The 20,965-nt window shown below is 42.0% G+C and overlaps 1 protein-coding gene across 1 annotated transcript in view; it reads left to right on the forward strand.

Annotated features, from left to right (window-relative positions):
• Window positions 1-210: 210 nt before the first annotated feature.
• The window catches only part of RBPJ (recombination signal binding protein for immunoglobulin kappa J region), a 202,385-nt gene continuing 181,630 nt past the window's right edge, over window positions 211-20,965 (forward strand). The window contains exon 1 of the mRNA XM_036279718.1: window positions 211-256. The gene's annotated coding sequence lies outside the window, so the exon portion shown is untranslated. The remainder of the gene's footprint in view (window positions 257-20,965) is intronic.

Raw genomic sequence — 20,965 nt, forward strand, 5'->3', positions numbered from 1 at the left:
TCAAAGCACTGCGGAACCTTCCCCCCAAAATAAAAGGGGGGGGCTTGTGTCTGCACTTTTTCCCCTTAGAGGGAATGTTGACTTTCAAGTCCTCTTCATCTTGACACTTTCACTTCCTTAGCTACAAGGTGAAGTAACCACCCGGCTTTGTGCAAGAGCTTCCTACGGCGTTTCATGACTCTGGAGCCTCTGAGAAGAACCCACATTGTGAGCTCGTCTTCAAGATGATCGGACTGCTCTCACCCGCATTGTTGAGGTGAGTGAGCCCTCTAACACATTCTCTATGTCACATTGCCATGAAAATACTGAATATGCCTTAGTTCGTGATTTATGAATAAGTAATTTGCTCTTGGCCACTGCCGCTTCATGGTGTAATAAGCTAACCATCTCCTCCACCACTTCAGTCTCTGCCAGACTGTTCTGGTCGCAGGGCCTCCTCTCTGCTGAGGCCTCAGATCACCCAGCAGAAGACTGGGCAGGCTTCCTGGAGGAGGCTTCTATTCCACTAGCAAGGCGCTCTCCCTTCCCGGGGGCCAACAATACTGCTTTTCCTTAGGAACCCGCACATCTCCTCATGTTTTCCTAACTCAATACTTTCTTTCACTTACTCTTGCAGAGAAACACAAAGGGTGTTCTAGAATCGAAGTATCTATGTTCCCTTTAGATATTTTAAATTTTAGATGTTTCTTTTTTAATAAGCTCCTCCAGAAATACATCTGCTCATAGGTAATACTAATCAAATTAGTTGCTTATCTGAAAGAAGCCTGCTTTTTCTCAGCATGATGCTGGGTTCTGAAGGTGATGCAGAAGGGCCTGTAACATACTTGCTGTCCTCAAAAACGCAATCTAATTGGGAGACCAGAGTAGCATTCATTCTTTCATACAGGCATTCAGTGCACAGTTATCGAGGACCTACTGTATACTAGGTATTTGGGAAACCATACAAGTGGTTCTGAGCTCTGACCCCAGGGCAGGGGTCGGGGAATGGAGTTATGACAAAAGGCCACATGTCCCGCATGCCACAAGCATTGCCTGCAAATATTCATTCTCTTCTTATTCATGCTTTCATTTGACAAATATTTACGGAGTGTTTATAAACATGCCTGGTGGGATAATGTCTCAGTCATGTCTGCGTATTTTCCCAAAGCATTTGGATGCAGCCATGACTGATGAAGTACGAGGCCATTTAAAAGTTTTGCTGTTTGTAATGTCCTTTTGTCATTGCGCATTTTCACAGTCAGTGGATGCAGAAGTTCATTATCATCGTGGAACTACACAAAAAGATTTAACATGTAAAAAATGTGCTCTTACTCTGAAAATGTGGGGGCTTCTACAGGAAAAGGCGAATGCAGGGTCTGTAACAACACCAGAAGGGGTGGGGCTTCGTAGGAGAACAGCCAAGGAGTCTACAGGTCAAAAAACACACGAGGAGAAGCACCAATACTGTAGTTAACCAACCTTAGCTATGGTATGAAAAGGACATTGCTCGAAATAAACCACATAAGTTCTTTCTTTTAAAATAATGTAATGACAAATGAAATTATTTTATATAATGATTATATATTATACATGATAAATATTCAATAAATCCAGCCCTGGATGGTTTGGCTCAGCAGTTAGAGCGTTGGCCATGGACCAAAGGGTCACGGGTACATCCCTGGGTTGCAGGTTCAATCCCCTGGCCCAGTTGGGGTCGTGCAGGAGGTAGCCAAACAATGTGTCTCTCTCACATGTTTCTCTCTCTCTCTCCCTCCCTCTCTTCCATTCTATCTAAAAGTCAATGGGAAAATATCCTTTGGTAAGGATTAATTAATAAATAAATAAACAAATAAACAGATAAATTCAGACTATCCAAATCTTAGCCTTATTGAACAATCCTAATTATTTAACTTCAATTCTATAGTTTAGGTTTTGCAAAAGCAAATATACTGTGATCTTCTGTGTTCATGGTTCTTCCTACTTTTCCAAGAGCTTTCTCTACACATCATTTGACTGAACATCATCAAAACTATGAGTGTGGAAAGGACAGGAATTACTATCCCCATTTCAAGATAGAGTTAGTGTGCTTAAGAATAGGCAATGAATTGTACAGATACAAGATGGACAAGGGCTAACTAGGTAAAGTGGTCAGGAAAATGGATTATGAATAACCATAAAATGATCCTGGGATGTTCAATCTGGAATTTAGGGAGGAGGAAGTAAGTTAGAACCCCATTTTTCTACTGGCCATCATTTGACTTCTAACTAAGAATACCATGCTCACTTTAAATGCCAATCTTTTAATTTTTTATATTTTTAGAAATGTTTTATTTTATTTTATTTTTTTGTTAATCCTCACCCGAGGTTTTCCCATTGATTTTTAGATAAAGTGAAAGGGGGAGAGAGAGACACACATCAGCTGGTTTCCTCCCACACAACCCCGACTGGGGCTGGGGATCGAACCTACAACCCAGGTAAGTGGCCTTGACCGGGAATCAAACCTGTGACCCTTCAGTCAGCAGGCTGACTCTCTAATCACTAAGCCAAAGTGGCCAGGGCAATGCCAATCTTCTAAAATATAAGTACAGGCATGTTAATAAGACCCTGGGGAAAAAAAGCAACAAAAAACATTTTTGAAAGACTGGAAAATAAAGTGTAGAAAAGAAAGTCCAAGAAGTAGAATGAAGCACAATAGGAAAGCATAAGGGCAACTGAGTGAGGCTGGAGTTGGCCGAATGGGATTCCACTAACCAGTAATTCTGTTGACCGTACTTTCATAGAACAATAATTCATGTGGCCCCAACAATCCTGAAGATTAAAGTACATGGGATCTCATTTTGAGTGATGTCTATTTAAGTGGAAGGCAGCACCGTCAAAAGAACAGGTTTGGGTTTGATTTTGCCTTCATGAAACATACATTAGCCATCAGACAACTACTTAATACTTAATCCCTCTGGACTTTGATTTATTCCAGCTCTAAACTGAGTATGATAATACTTTCCTTGCACCATGGTTTCAAAGATTCAAGGTGTTATATGCAAAGTACCCGCCAAGGTACGCAGGATATAGCAGACACTCAGGCAGGGGGAGCTGGTGTGTCCGGTAATGTGAGGAGCTGCTAAATTAATGTGTTCTCGTGGCCTGAGCACTAGACTTTGAGTCAAAAGACGTGGGTTTGGGTCCTGACTCTTCCCTTTAGTAACTGTAGGTAAGATATCTGTTGAAGGTATTTAGATTTATTCATCCTGAATCTCTTCACTGTAAAATTGAGTACAGTTTCCCTTCCAATTTTTAGCTTGAGGTTCAAATGAAATGGTGCATGTCAAAGAGCTCTGAAACATAAATATCAAGTAGAATATCATTGCTTCGAAGTCTTTGAAAACGAATCGTCTAGGTTGAAACAGACACGTCATTGTATGTGTACAAAAGTGCCACTGTAACAGGAACACAGGGTAAAATTCTATTCATATTTTTCAGAAGTCCTAATAACAATAACAAAAAAAACCCCTCAAATTACAGGAAATTTTTAGTTACATAAGGGGAAATTTCTCAATTTTAAGGACAAGGAAACATTCGAAAAGGCTCATAAGGATCATGATGAACTGTCCTTCCCTGAGGTGATATCATCAAGGATGAACAGCCATCTGCCCTGATTAGTTTATCAGAGAATCAGAGTCCTAAAGCAAGGGGAGGGGGGGGGGGGGGTTGGTGGTGGCGGGGGGGGGGGGGAGCAGAGATAGTTTAGCCCACCTGCCTTGTTTGACAGAAGAGGAAACTGAGGCCCAGAGACAAGGATACCACTGCGGGGGGCCTGAGTGGCAAGCCTGCCACCTGCCTGGGCCTCGGCTTCTGCTCAGTGTTTTCCATGACTACACTGTTTACTTCTGCTGAAATGCATACCCCACTGGCTTAAAAACCTCTGCATCGGGCAAGCGGGAAGGACTGGAGAATCTGCTAAGCTAGAGGATAAATTTGCCCTAGAATGTTTCAGCATAAGGCTGGAGGGCAGTGAGGGACTGGAAGTCGACATGTTGGAGTTCCTCCCATGCTTATACATTTATGATATCATCTAGGAAACATTTAAACAACATAGATGGAACTAAATGTCTTGCCAGGTGGTAGCCTGTGATATATACAGACAGCCCCTGACTCACAAAGAAAGACTACAGAGGTCCCATACATACCAACAGCTGCCGTCTGCCCGGCCCCCACCACCTTGCAGCTGCCATGGGCTGTGTGAAAAAATTAAAAAAGAAAGAAAGGGGATAGAAAAAAAACTTGGACCACTTGCAGAATCGGCACATTGAAAGGCAGAGGAAAGGAATAAGCTGTGGAAGCAGGAACAGCTCAAGGGAACGGACTCAGGCTGAATTCAGCCCCAGGTGATCTGAAGCAGCCCCTGCTCTCTTTTCCTGGGATCATGTCCTCCTGGCAAGGACTGTCCTCTCCCATCCACGCTGCCAGGAACTTTACCAATGTAGCATTATGTCTCAAACCCTTTTTTGAAGGAAGGCAGGGAACAAATAATAATTAATTTACTATTAGAAACCTTTTAATAGTAATTAATAATGAGTACCTGCCTCGTGGGGTTCTTGTGAAGATAAAGTGAATCAATAAATAAAAAGTTCTTAGAACTGTGCCCAATATGTGATATATACTGACAAGTATAATAAAACTATTAGCTTTCTTTATAACTACGATTATTCCCATTTCACAGATGAGAGAACTGAGGTTTATGGAGGGTACTCTACCTAGGCCACATAACTTAGAGTTAGAACCAGGATTCAAATTGAGATCTATCTCCAAATCCTGTATTTTTAACTATTGTGATATAAACAGTCATATGCTTGGCATTGGGGGCTAGGGGAGTAGGTGAAGGTGGAGGGAGATTAGGGCAATCATTCACACATTAGCAAGAATTCATTCAATCAGATTCTTTTTCTACTAAGAATCACCTGAGTTGGGCTACATTCATCAAATGAGAGCTTCTACTAGTGAGGCGGGCCAATAGGCTATTTGGGGTAAGAGCAGGGAAGACCTGAGCAAGGGGTCACACCTGGATATTGAGTAGAAAGCTTAGAGACAATGATACCCTTGGATGGCAGTTGTAGACAAAGGGAGTCAAAAATGAACTCTGACCGTGTGAAATTTTATCTAGGTCTGACCCTATGCCCACAGTTCCAGACAACTTAATGGTAGACTACAAGATAGCTTAAAGGCTGGTTGGCAGCATTCCACTTCTACTTCATGTGTAATGTATTTCTTTGGGGAAATGTGTGCTGAGTTCCAAACAAATGATTTGTCATTTAATACAATGAATGTATACTTTGTGCCTCCACGGCCCGGGCACTCTGCTAAGTGCTGGGAATACCAAAGTAAATAAATGTAAGGCAAAGTCCCTGCCCTTGAGCGGCCTGCAGCCCTGTGGGCAGAGATGTAAGGCACTGAGAGACTGTGCGGAGTGCAGCAGGAGAGGTCTGTGTGAAGCACCTCGGAGCACAGAGGAAGGGGTGGGGAGGTTGCCTTTAAACAGCTTTTGGAACCCAACCCCTGTGCAGGTTGGGAACTGCACGGGATGCGTTAGAACTTACAGGAAGAGCGCACTTTCCACTTAGTGCGGAATGAACTCATTCTTCAACAGCACTGTTTTCTCCTTTTTCCCTGGCAAGTGGTGGAAACAATGCCTATGTGTTTTTCTAAGAGGTTAGAGAGGTGATTGCATGGACTCTGAACTCAAGACTGTTGTAATTTGAGTCGGACTTTCGTTTACTAGCAAGATAAGCTTTTCTTTACCTCTCTCGGTCTCCGTTTCTTTATCTGTAAAATGGGGCCAATGAAAAGACCTTCTTATAGAATTCCCGGGAAGACTTTGAGCTAATGCGTGCAAAGTCCAGTGCCCCAAAGGGAGAAAACGCCTCACTCAAACTGGACTGTAGACAGGAACCCCAGCTCCAAAGAACTCCGTGAGGAAGAGCTGTGTCTCCGAAAGAGTTTTAAGTGACACACAGATAAGCATTTTAAAATTGTAACAGCATTTTTTTTTCACATACCAGAAAGGAAATAAATATATATATAGCACATCAAACCCTAGATTTTAAAAATAGTATCCCTTAGGATGAATAAAAACATTAGAAAGTAAATTTACTTAGAGAAAAGTATTTAGTAAATAACAATCAGATGTTTACATCTTCTCTTCCAAAATAAAAGTGACAAGCTGACTATGATACTTAAGGGGAGACTAGAACAGTAGAGGTATCACTTTAAATTTTTCTTCTTTTTTTTTTTTTCTTCTTCTTTTTTTGGAATGGGCATGGCTTGAAATAGTTTTTTTCTTAACTTTAAATATATATGAAAATAGAGATTACTTTTAAAAGGGGGGCGATATGGAGAAAAACATGACAAGTAAGAAATGTAGCAATGATAGTTTTCCTTCATGTGTTTTCTCACTGTAATGAAATTCAAAACTCTCATCTCTGACTCTGGATAAAGGCACTGGTTTCTAATGCCCGAACTAAAGGGAAAATGCAGCTGAACAGCAGAAAAGAATGCCTTCTGCATGCCCGCGCTTTCTTGGCCCGATTTCCATCCTGGTGGAAAAAATTCCCTGAAGTCGACGACAGCTGAGCTCCTCGCCTGGGATTCAGATGATCAGAAAAGGAAAAGTATACCCTGAGCTTAGGTTCTGGGGGCACCCGAGCAGCCTGTGGTGCACACAAAGGCCAGAGAGTGGACCTGGCACCTGTCTACCTCCACCCCACAAGCCGGGAGGATCCAGTGAGACACAAGGAAGGAGCAGGACAGGCCTGGGACAGCACACATCCTGGGTTTCCCCTAAGTTGTAGTACGGTCTCTGGGGCACTAGTCACCCTTACCCCTTCTTTGTAAAAAACTACCTCCAGGAAAGTCCCTCCATCTAACACAACAGTTGACCTTTGAAGCCCATGGAATGGTGATGCCTGTATGGGAATTGTCTGTGGTTGGTACCCCCACCTGGGCTCCTCCTAGGCCTGTGGTGTCACCCACACTGACGGGCTCCTATAGGGCAGTATGTTAAAAGCGCATGAGACCAGGGACACTATTTGCTAGGGTCCTTAAAGTGTCCCTTACACAGAGGTTTAGCTCCTACCAGCCTGTGTGTCTTGGGTTCTCTTACTCCTCCTGTGGCGTGTCTTCCCCTAGGCAGCCTCCCCTCCCCTCTGCCCATTTGGTCAGAGTCCTCATCCCTCTTTCCTGAAAGAGGCAAGCAACTAGTCACTTCATGGGACCCACCCTGGGAGAGCACTCACTGAGCCATGGGCAAGGACTTTCAGATAAATTCCTTTATTTCAGCCTCAAGAACTGGATTATCAGGTACACCCAGTTAAATTGGAATGTCAGATAAACAATGACAAAAATTTCAGTATCCGTATATCACATGCAATATTTAGGACATACTTATACTAAAAAGTTATTTTTGTTTGTCTGATATTCCAATTTAACTGGGGGGAGGGCATCTGTGTTTTTATTTGCTAAATCCAACAACCCTACTCAAGAACAACTCCATGAGGGTGGCGTAGTTATTCCTGTTTTAGAGACTAAGTGACTTGCCCGAAGCCACAATGCTTGTGAGTGACAGAGTAGAGATAAGATTTTCAACCCAGACCCACTGATTTCAAGAGCGATACAGGTTCCAGGACACCACACAGGGATCTAAGCCTTAAAGGAAAAGGATACATGGTATGCAACTGGAGGAAGCTGGGCATTCTCCAAGGAGTTTGGGCGGATTCTTGGATGCCTTCTTCAAAATGTAGGTACTCACGCAGTAAATAATTGGTGGATGTGAATGAATTATCACCATGCTTGTTAGCTAAAAGACGGCTCCTTTCCTATAAACATTCTTAAGAAAAGACTGGTTCCTCACTCCTAGCTGAGGTCCCCCTTTGACACTATCCTTTAACGCTTGAAGAGCACTTCACAGTGGTGGATGAGGTAATGGGACACAGCTCCAAGGGAAGCTTTGAGTCATGTTACCTCCATTTAACACATGGAGGAAACCCACAGGACCGGAGGAATTCGCTGGCCCAAGGAATAAGCCAGACTTCTCTGGGCTGGACAGTCTTCAGAGCTCAGCGTGGACAGCCTAGTCACCTTGCTTGAACTAGGCTACCTCACCAGAACTTGAAAATACCTATGTGCACTTTAGTCAACAGTTTTGGGGGAGCAAAGGAGGTGGGGATGGGAAGAAGAAAGGGGTGTCCTGCTACAACTCGATCTCCCCCGAAGATGGGATCAGTCAGTAGATACGAGTTCCTTCAGCCTGGTTCCCCTCTTCAATCTGTGAAGCTCTATGAATCTGCACGCAGGGGTCTGGCTGGCACACATGCAGTTCACAGATACCCACAATCCTCCAGGTCCCAAGGGAAACTGCTGTGGCTCTGGCGAGCCGGGAACATCGTAAGTCTCAGCCCTTCCCTCCAGATCCGCACTGAGAAGCCTCGGGAGGGTGGCGAGTAGTGAGGGCTAGGAGACTGGTATCAAAAGAAAGTGTGGAACCAAAACTGCCACCACCTGGATAGTTGGCTGCCTTACAGTCATTTTATTTTCTGACAATCAGAGCAATAAATACTCATGGTAAAGAAGTTTGAAAATGCTGAAAAGTATAAAGAAACAATAAAACTACCCATAATGCCATCACACAGAGACATAACCTCTCTTAAAATTGAGATGTATTTCCTAAGGATCTCTGTCCATAAAGATAATTGCCCTCATACCTCATAGGTGACTTTTTTAAACCTGACAAATCATAAACACTTCTCTCACATCATTAAAAACTCTTCAAATAATCTCTATGATTTTGATGAATCTTTAATGGATGAACTGGAAATGGCCATCATTTATTTAATTATTCTGCTCTTCCTAAACATTTAAACTTTCCAATGTTTTCCCTGGTAGAAATGACATAGCAGTGAACATCTTCTTCACACACATTTTTATCAGGCCCTTGGCACCTGCTCCCTTATGTCTAAAATCTAATAAAATGGCATCTGATGTGACCCGAAGATACGTGTCTTATCATGTTTTCTGCTTCACCATACTCTTCAAAGAGCAGTATGTCTTCCAGAGGCCCACCAAGTAAACTAGTTGGAGAATCACTGGGATTGATTATAGAACGTGGTCAAATGAAGGGTGCTCCTGCTGAGCAGAAAGTCCAGCCCTGCCTTAGACTCAGGCCATGGTGAGAGAGAGAGAGAGGGAGAGGGAGAGAGAGAGAGAGAACACATCAGAAACAATTTTCGGAGAAACCACTACACAATATAATTCCGCCGGGAACATAACGATAAAAGTCCTCAGAACTATGCTGCTTGGTATTTTTACAGAACCATTGCTTGCTGATTTAGTTAATGATAATGTTGGGTTCCAAATTTCCTCTAAAAGGGAGTCTTAAGTGTTCTCAACTTGGACGGGCCAGCTTAAAAATAAATAAGTTATATAAGTTCAACTCTTGGAGGATCAGGTTTTGGAAGCCAAGGCTCGGAGGCAGGATTCAAGGGCCCGCCTCCCAGCCCATGGTCAGGCTTCCCGTGCTGCCTACAGGGTGGAGCCCGGCAGCGCTCCAGCTGCCCCTGAAACCCAGCTGCTACCTTGAGCACCGACACCCACCAAGAACACGTGCACTTCACGGTGCCTAGAACGCACTCAAGGTGCTTAGAAGACCATGAGGACAAAATAAAAAAGTAAGCGCAGCCACTGGTAGATAACGACAGACTTCTTCTCCTTGACTTTCTTACAGGGTTAGAGAAAGGCTGGATGGTATTATCTGAGAGCTGTCATCTTCCGTGAGAGCTGGCTGCATTTGGGTGGGAAGCAGTGATTACTATGCATTGCCCTTGGAAAGCTTTTACGGCTCCCCGAGTAAGAAAGATGTCAGATTCCCCAGTTACCAGTGTGGATGGAGCCCCACTTTGAGTCCAGCTGTGGGAGCCACTGTAAGGGGCAGAAGCCCAGTGCTCTGGTGGAGTCCAGAGTCCTTCTTGCACTCCCAGAGTAATGTGACTGAGTGAAATGTCACAAATGAGTCTGTTCATTTAAGTATTCACGCAACGTAATTATTAAGAGTTTAGTAAGTGGACGGTGCTGAGAGCCTAAGGGTTAAAAGATAAAGTACAGCAGGCCCTGTCTTCAAATTGCTGATTCTCACTGAGGAGAATAAACCTGTTCGCAAACAGGCAGAAACTGCTCCAGGCCATTACAAATGCGGCAGGGATCTGCACGGGCCAGGAAGACAACACAAAAGCACTCCGTTCTGGCCAGGGTCCGGCTTCGCCACACAGGCTCGGGGCGGCGAGAGCTTCAGATTTTCCAAAGCAGGAGAATGTGATTTTTCTGTAAAATATCCTGATTGTTTTCAAAGTTGGCTGAATTTTTCTTAACACCATGTAAACTAAACAAAACAGGCTTACAGGCTGGCTCAGGACAAGCCACCACTGAATCTCTGGTGCAGACGACGCTTGTTCATATGGATAGATATCTGCCTGATGGAAAAAAGCACTTGATACAAGCGATGTGTTTCATGTGATCACATTTTTCTTTCAAAACCACACATTTACCCATAGAAAAAAAGGCAAAAGGTGATACATCAAAATGTGAACAGTAAATATCCCAGATGGCAGGCTTATAAATGACTTTTCCTTCATTTTCCTGTTTGTAATGAAATTTTTGCAATGAGCATGCCTTACTTCAATAATCAGAATTTTTCAACAAAATTAAAATTTTTTATAAAAAGACCCAAGTGCTTTTAGATTAGGACAGATAAAAAGATTATGAAGGCTTTAAGAAATATGAAAAAGAATTAAATGAGAATAACAATTATTGAAAAATACTAAGAATAGTAATGTTTGAGTAATCAGACAATTCATGTACACTGGACATGTACAATGCCAGGGAGGAGAACACTCACGTGAGCTTTGCAGGCATTCTCTTACTTATTCCTCCAATGTCTCCGTATGGAGAGGAGGAGGCTTAGAGAAATTAAGTAACTTGCTTAAGGTCACACAGCTCATAAGTAGCAGAGCTAGAATTCAAAACCCAGGTCATCTTCCTCCAGAGGCTGTGTGTTCTCCTAACCTCAAAGAAGAGATTACTAGAAGCAAAGTGAATCGGGAAGGTCAGGGAGATGATGGTTTTTGATCTGGGCCTTGAAGACCCAGGAATAGTTCAACCCCTAAATAGAGGAAGGAAATAATATCACCAAAGGAAGAAAGACGATTCTGGGGTTGTAAAAAGAAGTCCTGATGGAGTGAGGTAAGTGCATTGGAGACATTCACGAGAGTCCTAAGTACTAAATGCCATACTAAGGAATTAGACCTCATTTATGGTCAGTAGGAGCCATTGATACTTCCCGTACCAGAGGAGATGCATGCCATTAGTGTGTCAGGGCTGGGGCTGCCATAACAACATACCTCAGACTGGGTGGCTTAAACAGCGAAAATTTATTTTCTCGCAGTTCTGGAGGTTAGAAGTCCAAGATCAAGGCATCAGAAGATTTGGTTTCTCCTGAGGACTCTCTCTTGGGTTTGTAGATGGCCACCTTCTGCTGTGTCCCCACATGACCCTTTATGTGGCGTCTTCCTCTTCTAATAAAGACACCAGTCGGATTAGATTAGAGACTGCTTAATGGCCTCGTTTTGACTTAATTTCCTCTTTAAAGGCCCTGTCTTTAAACACAGTTACATTCTGAGGTGCTGGAGATTAGGAGTTCAACATATAGACTGGGGGGAACACAGTTCAGCCCAAAATACATGATGATGCAAAAAGAGCCTTAAACTTGGAAAGTCAGAAGCCCTGAGTTTGAATGCTGCCACTATCACTTACTAGATGTGGACCTTAAACAGGACATTTAAGCATTTTGCCACTTGTTTATTTATTTATTTTTTTAAGCAGAATAAATCTACACTGAAGAGTTGTGGTAAGTCTCAAAAGAAATAATGCTTGTGGAAGTACTTTGTGAACAACAGGGCCCTATCCTGTAGTTAGATTTAGCAATGTGTCAATGTGTCAAGTTGGACTTACTCTGCGTGAAGTAAGGCCTCAAGTACTTGCTTCAGGAATAAATTAGCAGGACTGTGCTGGGGGGGGGGGGGCGGGGAGCAGGCAGAGCTTAACACCACTGGAACCCAAAGAATTTCATAAAAGCACATTTGATCAATCTGATTTTTAAAAAGACTTTTGCCAAATGTTCCTCATGTGTTTATGAACCAGCACTCAAAAGGGTTCAAAATAATTAGTGCAATGTTTTACACCCATTTCAAATATTTTAGGGCTCCTGACTACTTCAACCAAAAAAATGCATTTACATTTCAGTTCTAATCTATAACTCTGAATTAATAAACATTTGTTGAGTATCTATAATATGGAACATGCTGGAGTAGATGAGTTTCCCAGATCTCATTTCGCCCTCAAAACCATTCTGGTCTGGAAGCTGGCTCAGCATGACCACATAAACTGACCATTCTTCAGGGTGAAGGCCAAGGTACGGAATTGAACTCAAATGTTCTTAGTTCATTTGGGCTGCTATAACAAAATACGTCGACTGGGTCACTCAGAACAACAGAAGTGTGTGTCTCACAGTTCTGGAGGCTGGGAGTCCAAGGTCAAGGTGTCAGCAGGTATGATCTCTGGTGAGAACCTGCTTCCTTCTCTTTTCACGGTTAACTTTACATGGCAGAGGGGTGAGGGGCCTCTCTGGGAGTCTCTTTTACAAGGGCACTAATCCTATTCACCCTAATGGCCTAATCACCTCCCCAAATCCCCACCTTCTAATACCATCACCTGTTATGATCAATTTAACAGGAATTGGGGGGCATACATTCAGACCATGGCAACAATGTTATGTATTTTCCCCGGTACAAAAATAGCCCAACATGAACAATCACCATCTCTGCTTAGGAACCCTAAAAACTTGTCAGTGAAAAATGTGTTATTAATTATTGTTAAGATTTATCTCCTGATTTTCCTGTCGTCTCTGACTCCACAGGGCAGGCCCAGTATTAGCACAAGGTCATATCCAAAGAGGCACAGTCCAAATAGCCATAGGAGATTTAAAACAAATATTTAATCCGTGATTTGCATCTGTCAAGAGAAAAGGATCCAGTTCATCACCCCCTAGCACCACTTAGAAATCCCCAATTCTCCCATGCCCAATGGAGCAGCTGCTCATACTTCCCTCTACACCCTTAGATCACAAAGACTATCCTCTTCCTCCCTCTTCCCCTCAACCTCCCGACTTGTTATTGTTTAATTCCTTTTTACAGAACAGGGGAAGAGTTGGGGCCAGGGTCACGCCAATGACGTCTGCCCACCACATATAGACACGTCCCTCCAGTGCCACTCATGGCACCTGGCACAGGCACCGCTCTGCTAAAGCCAAGGCTGGATTTTCACTCCAGTTCCATCCCCTGATGCTCCCAAGAGCTCAGACAACTAGAAAGCAATTTACTCTTTGGAGGGGGAGAAAAAGGAGGCTTTGGGAAGTTTTTCTAACAGATTTAAGGCTAGTTAGTGGCAGAGCAGGAACTGGCTGATGCCCGCATCCGTCTTACCAGGTCTCGTAGCCTCTGAGGCTTTGATCCCTGTCACACCTCGGAGTGGGGATGGGCTCCCAGCTCTGAAGTGCCCTGGATGACATTAAGGACAATGAAATGTCCCAGAGTTGTCCAAAAGTAAGTTTAGCTTGCTAGAAAATATAGTAATAGATACTAATTCTATAAATGCTGGACTCTTTTTTAGATAGTTATGTTTGGGGGAGGGTGGAAATTGGTTTTTACAAGAAGGGGTTTGTATTTTTAAAGCAGTTTCCTTTTGCAAGGTGACGGACTTCCTTAGGTATTTTTCACCCTCAGAAGTTCTCGCAACCTTTTCGACACCCTCTGCCTGTGTCCAGCGGCAAACCAGTGGAAGCTTCTGGAAAGCCGTGGCAGGGGACGGCAGGAAAACAGCTTCTCCCCTCGACTGTGCTGTCTGGGTAATTTGTTTTCCTCATTGCTGTGAAGGAAACCGTAAGAGCTTTTGCCCACTCCCAGCCTCTGAAACTGGAGTTATAAGGTTGTATGAAGGAGGCCAGGAAAAATATTTCCTGGGGCAGTTTGATGCTTTTGAGGCCTTTTACTAGTGGCCTGCAATACTAATTACCAGCCATCCTATCTGAATAAGACATTTATATAATAATTCACGGCTGTGAAAGCCAGTGTCAATAAACAGGCCATTCAAATTCAATTCTATTGCATCTCAAAACTGGATTCTTTGGATCCTCACAGGCAAATCCAATCTACTTATAATCCAAGCAAGTATTGGGTACAGAAAAAGGAGCATGAACTATGAGGCATGTATGAACTATGAGGCAAGGTGGGGGGAAAGGAGTCTGATGGCACAGAGCATAGAATCATTTCTTTCTGCTCCCATACAAATATGTATCAACATATAAGAAGTCCTGCTTCTACTATTTATTGGCTGTGTGACTTTTAGCAAGTTACTTAATCTTTCTGTACCTCAGGTTCCTCATCTGTAAAATGGGAGTAATAATAGTGCCTACCTCACAGGGTTTCTGAGAGGCTTACATGAGCTAATATTTGTAAAACGATGATTAGAACAGTGCCTGGTACATAGTAAGTGCAAATACACTTGGAGAAACAGTCATGTGTCATCACATCAAGTAGAGTAATCTGCAGGTGAAGTTGGCCGATGACTACGCCCTGGGGATCGGATGCTTTCTTTCCTGGAGAGTAAGCCCGAATGGGACCCGCTGGGGTCAGGGCCCAGCAGCCCTTCAGAAACAAACCGGGGGGTGGCAGTGAGGTGCACGGGTCCAGGCCATTTGCTTTCACAGACCTGCTAATGTCCACTGAGAGACTAAGTCAGCCAAGTTCAAAATCTGATAGTCTCATGCTCCCTAAAAAGGAATTTCAAAAACTGGACCTCTGCCCACATTCTTAATATAACTAAACTTTAATTTACCATTTCAAATTCAGATTAAATAACTGCAAAGGATTCCCTATATATTATAAAATTGACATTATAAAAATTGACATTGGAAAAGAAAAACAGTTGGATCGCTATTTTAAACAAATCACATGGATTTATTTCCCAGGCAATATCCTAACAATTTGCCACCTACTATCATCCTTTTTTTTTTTTTTTTAAATCCTCACCCAAGGATATTTTTCCATTTTTCTTCAGAAAGAATGGGAGGGGGAGAGAGAGAGAAACATTGATGCAAGAGAGACACATCAATTGGTTGCCTCCCACACGACCCCAACCAGGACCCGGGATGAACTGCAATCAAGGTATGTGCCCTTGACTGCAATCAAACCTGCGACTCATTGGTCTGCGAGCCAATGCTCTAACTGCTGAGTCAAACCAGCCAGGGCTACTATCACCCATTTTAAACATATACAGACATGCATTTCTTTCATACTCAAATATTTTTTCCTCTGGCCATTAGGTTCTAAATGTAAAAAAACAAACAAACAAACAAACAAAAAAAACCTTCCACATTTAAGTATCACAAGTTATTAGCAACACAAAATTGATCCAAACATCATCAGTGTATTTTATATAATCATATTTAAAGCAGTGTTTACTGCATCTCGGTGAGATGAAGTTATTTTACTAGTTATATGTTCAAGAATGACTATTACTTACTATTACAAAGTGACAGGGTTTAGAGTCACTTCTATTCCTGTTTATCTTTTTCTTTTTTTTTTTTTATCCTCACCCAAGGACATTTTTTCATTTTTTTGTTCAGATAGAGCGGGAGGAAGAGAGAGAGAGAGAGAAATATCGACGTGAAAGGGACACATCGAGTGGCTGCCACCCACATGACCCAACCAGGGCTGGGGACAAACTGCAACCGAGGTACGTGCCCTTAGCGGGTACCGAACCCGGGTCTCTCTGGACCGCAGGCCAATGCTCTAACCGCTGAGCCAAACGGGCCAGAGCCTGTTTATCTTTTTCATAGATGTGACCACTAAGAACTTTTATTCAAATAAATACAGTGTGTAGATGAGAAGGAAAAAAGTTTTCCTAAAGTACTGACATTCAGTTCTTTGAACTTCTGAATTGTATGCTCAAAACAAAATATGATTCTTAAACATCTATTACTTTGATTAAGGTCTTCCTCCAATTTTGTTGAAAGCAAAATTTTAGAAACCATCTAACTTGAGAAAGGATTGATTATTCAGTCATTATTGTCCTATTCTGTGAAGTAGACCAAAAAGGCCAAAACTTTGAAGTTACTATATTTTACCTGTTATCCTTTCACTCAGAGGCACTTTGTTAAATTTATCTCTGTAGTTGAGCAAATCAAAATATTTATTTTCATACTTTTTGTAGAGTAGAGCTCCCTTAATGCTTTTATCTTGTTACATGCCATAACTAAAATTTTGTCAAAATCTTGGAGCTTCAGATTTGGCTCATTCAACTGATAAAAAATGTTCTATCATGTGATCTAATTGTCAAACCAATGAGCCAAGTTAAATGCATTTCTTGTTATTAAAAGTATTTTGTTATATTTTCAACAAAATATTCATTTTGGAGAATATTATAAAAGCCACTGGAAAACAGATTATAAAATGTATCATATGAAGTAGATTACTAAAAAGCAGCCAAGTTTACAACGATGTAGATCTGGTATAATTAATTTTCAATCAATGTAAAACAGAATTATAATGCTGTTTCTCATTACTTGATTTGCAATAAAATGGCATACTATTTTGCTAAAATTAATTATTTATGGAGCCAGCAATATGATAGAAAGCATGCTATTCTTTCCTTAAGCCGTCTGAATGTGTATCTCACTCTCATGTGTGGCTTTGGGAACAGTCTTTTTAAAATACGTCTAAAAATTAAAAATGATTTTATCAATTTCATTAGCCTTCAATGCTCAAACTTTTCTATTTAATAGGAAAACAATATATCTCTGTATGCTACTAAAACTAATCAGGCCGTACTTAAATAACTAAGTATTTATTCATAAGAGGTAGGAAATGTATACTGTTATAAAATCAGTTCAAGTACCTCATGGTAGTCCTAGAAAATATTCCAGTTACACCTATTAAACATTAACATTATTAATTAGCCTGGGCAGCTCAACTATTGTCAGGCACTTAAATCCTAGGAATGAGGAATCAGACTTTTCTTAAACATGCAAATTCCCCTAATACACACACACACCCACAGGTGTAGCCAATAATAACCAAATTCAACCACAGAAAAAGAGGATTATAGGATACCTACCTATCAGATAATAAGAGCCAATATTTAATGAGCACTTACTTACTATCACTGTTCAAAGTTATTGATATATACTAGCATTTATTTGGTCCTTACAGCAACTTTGTGAGGTGGGTCTGATTAACATCCCCACGACCAGAGGAAGAAATGTATACTTAGAGGCTATAGGACTGGCAGTTGGGGGAGGCACTGTGCAAACCAGGGTACTGGCCCCAGAGCTCAGGTTTAACACATTGTTTCACTGGCACAAGAGTCCATTTCTTATTACTTCCACTTCATAATATACACTAACATTCCATACTAACAGCCACTGTGGTTTCAGAACAGCGCCACCCCCCACCAAAGATATCCATGTCCTAATCTCCAGAACCTGTGAATACATGGCAGGGGGACTTTGCAGGTGTGATTAAGCTACGGATCTTGAGATGGAGAGAATATCCTAGATTATTCAGGTGGGTGCAATGTCATCACAAAGGGCCTTGGAAGGGAAGGGGGAGGAGGAAAGTGAGAGTCAGAGAAGAAGATGTGACAACAGAATTAGAGGTCAGAGTGATGTATTGCTGGCTTTGAAAATGGAAGAAGGGGCCACGCCCCAAGGGATGCAGGCAGCCTCTAGATGCTAGAAAAGGCAAGGAAAGAGTCTCTACTAGAGCATTCAGGAAGGAACACAGTCCTGCCAACATTTTGAGTTCAGCTGCATTAAACCTATGTCAGACTTCGGACCTCCAAAAATGTAAAATAATAAAACCGTGTTGTTTTAAGCCACTAAGTTTGTGGCAAGTTATTACAGTAGCAACAGGAAACTAATACAATCATCAAAGCATGAAAAGGCACTGCTCAGAGAAGGGCGTGAGCATTCACAAACCATGTTACACAAGCTAATCGCAGCAACATGCTTGCTGCCCAAATGAAGCCAGGGAATACATCTGAGCAGCTAAGAAGCAACAAAGATTCTTGCTTCCATGCTGAAAATGAAGATAGCTCCTATCTCTGTTTTGGAATAAGTGAAGATTATCCATGGAGACTCTTTTCTAATTTTTACTTTTACAAAATTGACTTGGATGGTTCTTCTGAAATTTCCCCCTTCTTTGTTTTGGTGTCAATTTTTCACTTGAAAACTTTTCAAAACTTTCCCTTTCTAAACATTTTCCGGTGGGTTTGAGCTCTGACTCTGCCATTTAATTTGCTCCAGAGCATTGGCATTAGTGTAACTACTAGTATAATAAATCATGTAACAACTACCCTGTGTTCAAAGTAGGCAGCTTCTCTGTTCTCACACAACTGCTATTTCTGCTGTCAGATGGTCGTCCTGCAGCTCAAGCTCCACGTAGCAGCCACAGGAAGCTTTTTACTCCTGAGGATGTCATTCCTGTTCTCAAATTCCTACCCTGATCCCTATTACACTCAGAAGGAACAACAGACCACTAAGCCTGATATTCACAGTCCTTTGTACTCTGCCCCCACCCCCACCCCACCCCTGTTACATCCCAACCTCACCTGCTCTCTCTCCCCCACACTCTCCCATGCTCCAGTCCTACCACGCTGTTTATTGCTCTGAAATACATCAGGTTCTCTCAATGTACCCTGCACATTTGCTTCCTTCACCTGGGCAACCTCCACTCCCTTCTCCATCAGACTAATTCTGTCCACTCCTTCATTGGTTCAGTGATACATCCAATTGCCTCAGTGTCACCTACAAAGACACAGGTAACAGCACATGATAGATACACAGATGTGGGTGCAGAACATCTATCCTGTTTACCTTTGAGCTATGGTTTCCTATGTCATCTATCTCTAATTTTATAACTGGATACTGACCTGCCAACCTCTGTTTTCTGGTTTTTTCACCTTGGCCTTTCCCACTAGACCATTGATACTATAATACTCACTTCCATGAACCTGGTACAAATTGCAAGCTCAGGTAAGATATGGAAGATAGATATAATAACAATAAATGATGCCTATTGAGCATGTACAGCAAGCCAGGCATTGTGTTAAGTACTTTGCTTCTTTAATTAAAAAAAAAAAGTTACCTGTAAAGTAGTACTATTTAGAGCCCATTGACAGATGTGGAAAATAAGCTCATTAAAATGGAATAACTTGTCCAATGCCATATAGCCTTTTAGCGACAGAGCCTCGAGGTCACATGACTTCAGAGAACTTGGTCGATCAATCATCCCCAGTACACTTTTCCTGATCGTTGTGGACCCCCGCCACCAACACCGTACTTTAAAGTGCTTCTTGAACTACCAAAGTTATCTTTGCATTTATCTCACTGGATTCTACTTGTGTGGACCTGTGTCTCCCTAGACATGAGCTTCTCAGAGGAGGGAACGTATCTTTCAAACCTGAGCTCACAAAAGCAGCACAAAACAATGTCTTCTTATATCAGTGGCTATTACCAGTGGTCCCAAAACATATCAATTGCCTAGGTTTGCACACCCTCCAAACTACATTTATTCATGCACCGGCCAGGGAGCTAGGACTAAATCTAAGTCTCCTACTGATCCTCTCAGCTCAGGGTCCTGGTACAAGTACGAGTTCTCTTTCTGAACTGATTTTCAGCTATCCTATCAGATCAAAATTCTAAGTTTCCTCAAAATATCTTGGGTTTTATTTATACATGAATGTATGTATATGTGGCAATTTAATAAAATGTGAAGAAAGTAAAGTTTTAAAGTTAAAAGGATCCATGAAGGTCAGTTGGTTTACTTCTCCCTTTTTGCAGACAAAAGAGCTAAGGTCTACCCCAAACTTGAAAACTGATCCCTGAATGTGTTTTGTGTTTGAGTCCATATTTTTAGATTTTGTGCTTACACCAGAGACAGAGAGAGAGAGAGAGAGAGAGAGAGAGAGAGAGAGAGAGAGAGAGAGAGGTGGCGGGTTCTGCTGGTCCTGGTTCTGTTGAAATATTAAAATAAATATCTGGCAGCCTCTAGGCATATACCCAAGAGAAATGAAAGCATCTGTCTGCAGAAAATCTTACAGATGAATGGTCATAGCAGCATTATTCATATATGTTCAATTGATGAATAAATGAAATGTAGTTGATCTATACAATGGAATATTATTCAATGATAAAAAGGAATGAAGTACTGATACATGCTGCAACATGGATGAACCTTGAAAACATTGTGTGAAGTGAAAAGGCAAGTCACAAAAGGCCCAATACTGTATTATTCCATTCATATGAAATGTTTAGAATAGGCAAATCAATAGACATAGAAAGTAGAATAGTGATTGCATGGGGTTGAGGGAAAACAGAAATGGGGAGTGACAGCTAATGGATATGGGGTTTCTTTTCGGAGTGATGAAGATGTTCTAGAACTGATTGTGGTAATGGTTGCACAACTGTGAATGTACTAAAAAAAACACTGAACTGTTTAAAACATGTATGTGCATATGTGTATATTGATACAGATATAAATATTAGCAATCATGGCCTGCATACCTATGGGATTCTAGTAGTTGTTGGCTGGCTCTCAGTGGTGGCTGCTCCCTTTGAATGAAGCATGCTTCCTTCAATTCTCCTCAATCTCCACCACTCCCTTACCCCCAACTCCAAGTTTCACCCACTTTATTCAACTATGTTTTCTGCTTGGCCTGGGTCTTTGAGTTTTCAGCTTTTGGTCAAGGCCATCACGGAATCTCAAAGTTGGAAGAGATGTCACCAGTCTGGCCTCCCCACAAAGCAGGGCAACAGGAGTCCTCATTCATAGCC

This window comes from Molossus molossus, unplaced genomic scaffold, assembly GCF_014108415.1.
Source record: "Molossus molossus isolate mMolMol1 unplaced genomic scaffold, mMolMol1.p scaffold_m16_p_1, whole genome shotgun sequence".
Taxonomy (NCBI): Eukaryota; Metazoa; Chordata; class Mammalia; order Chiroptera; family Molossidae; genus Molossus; species Molossus molossus.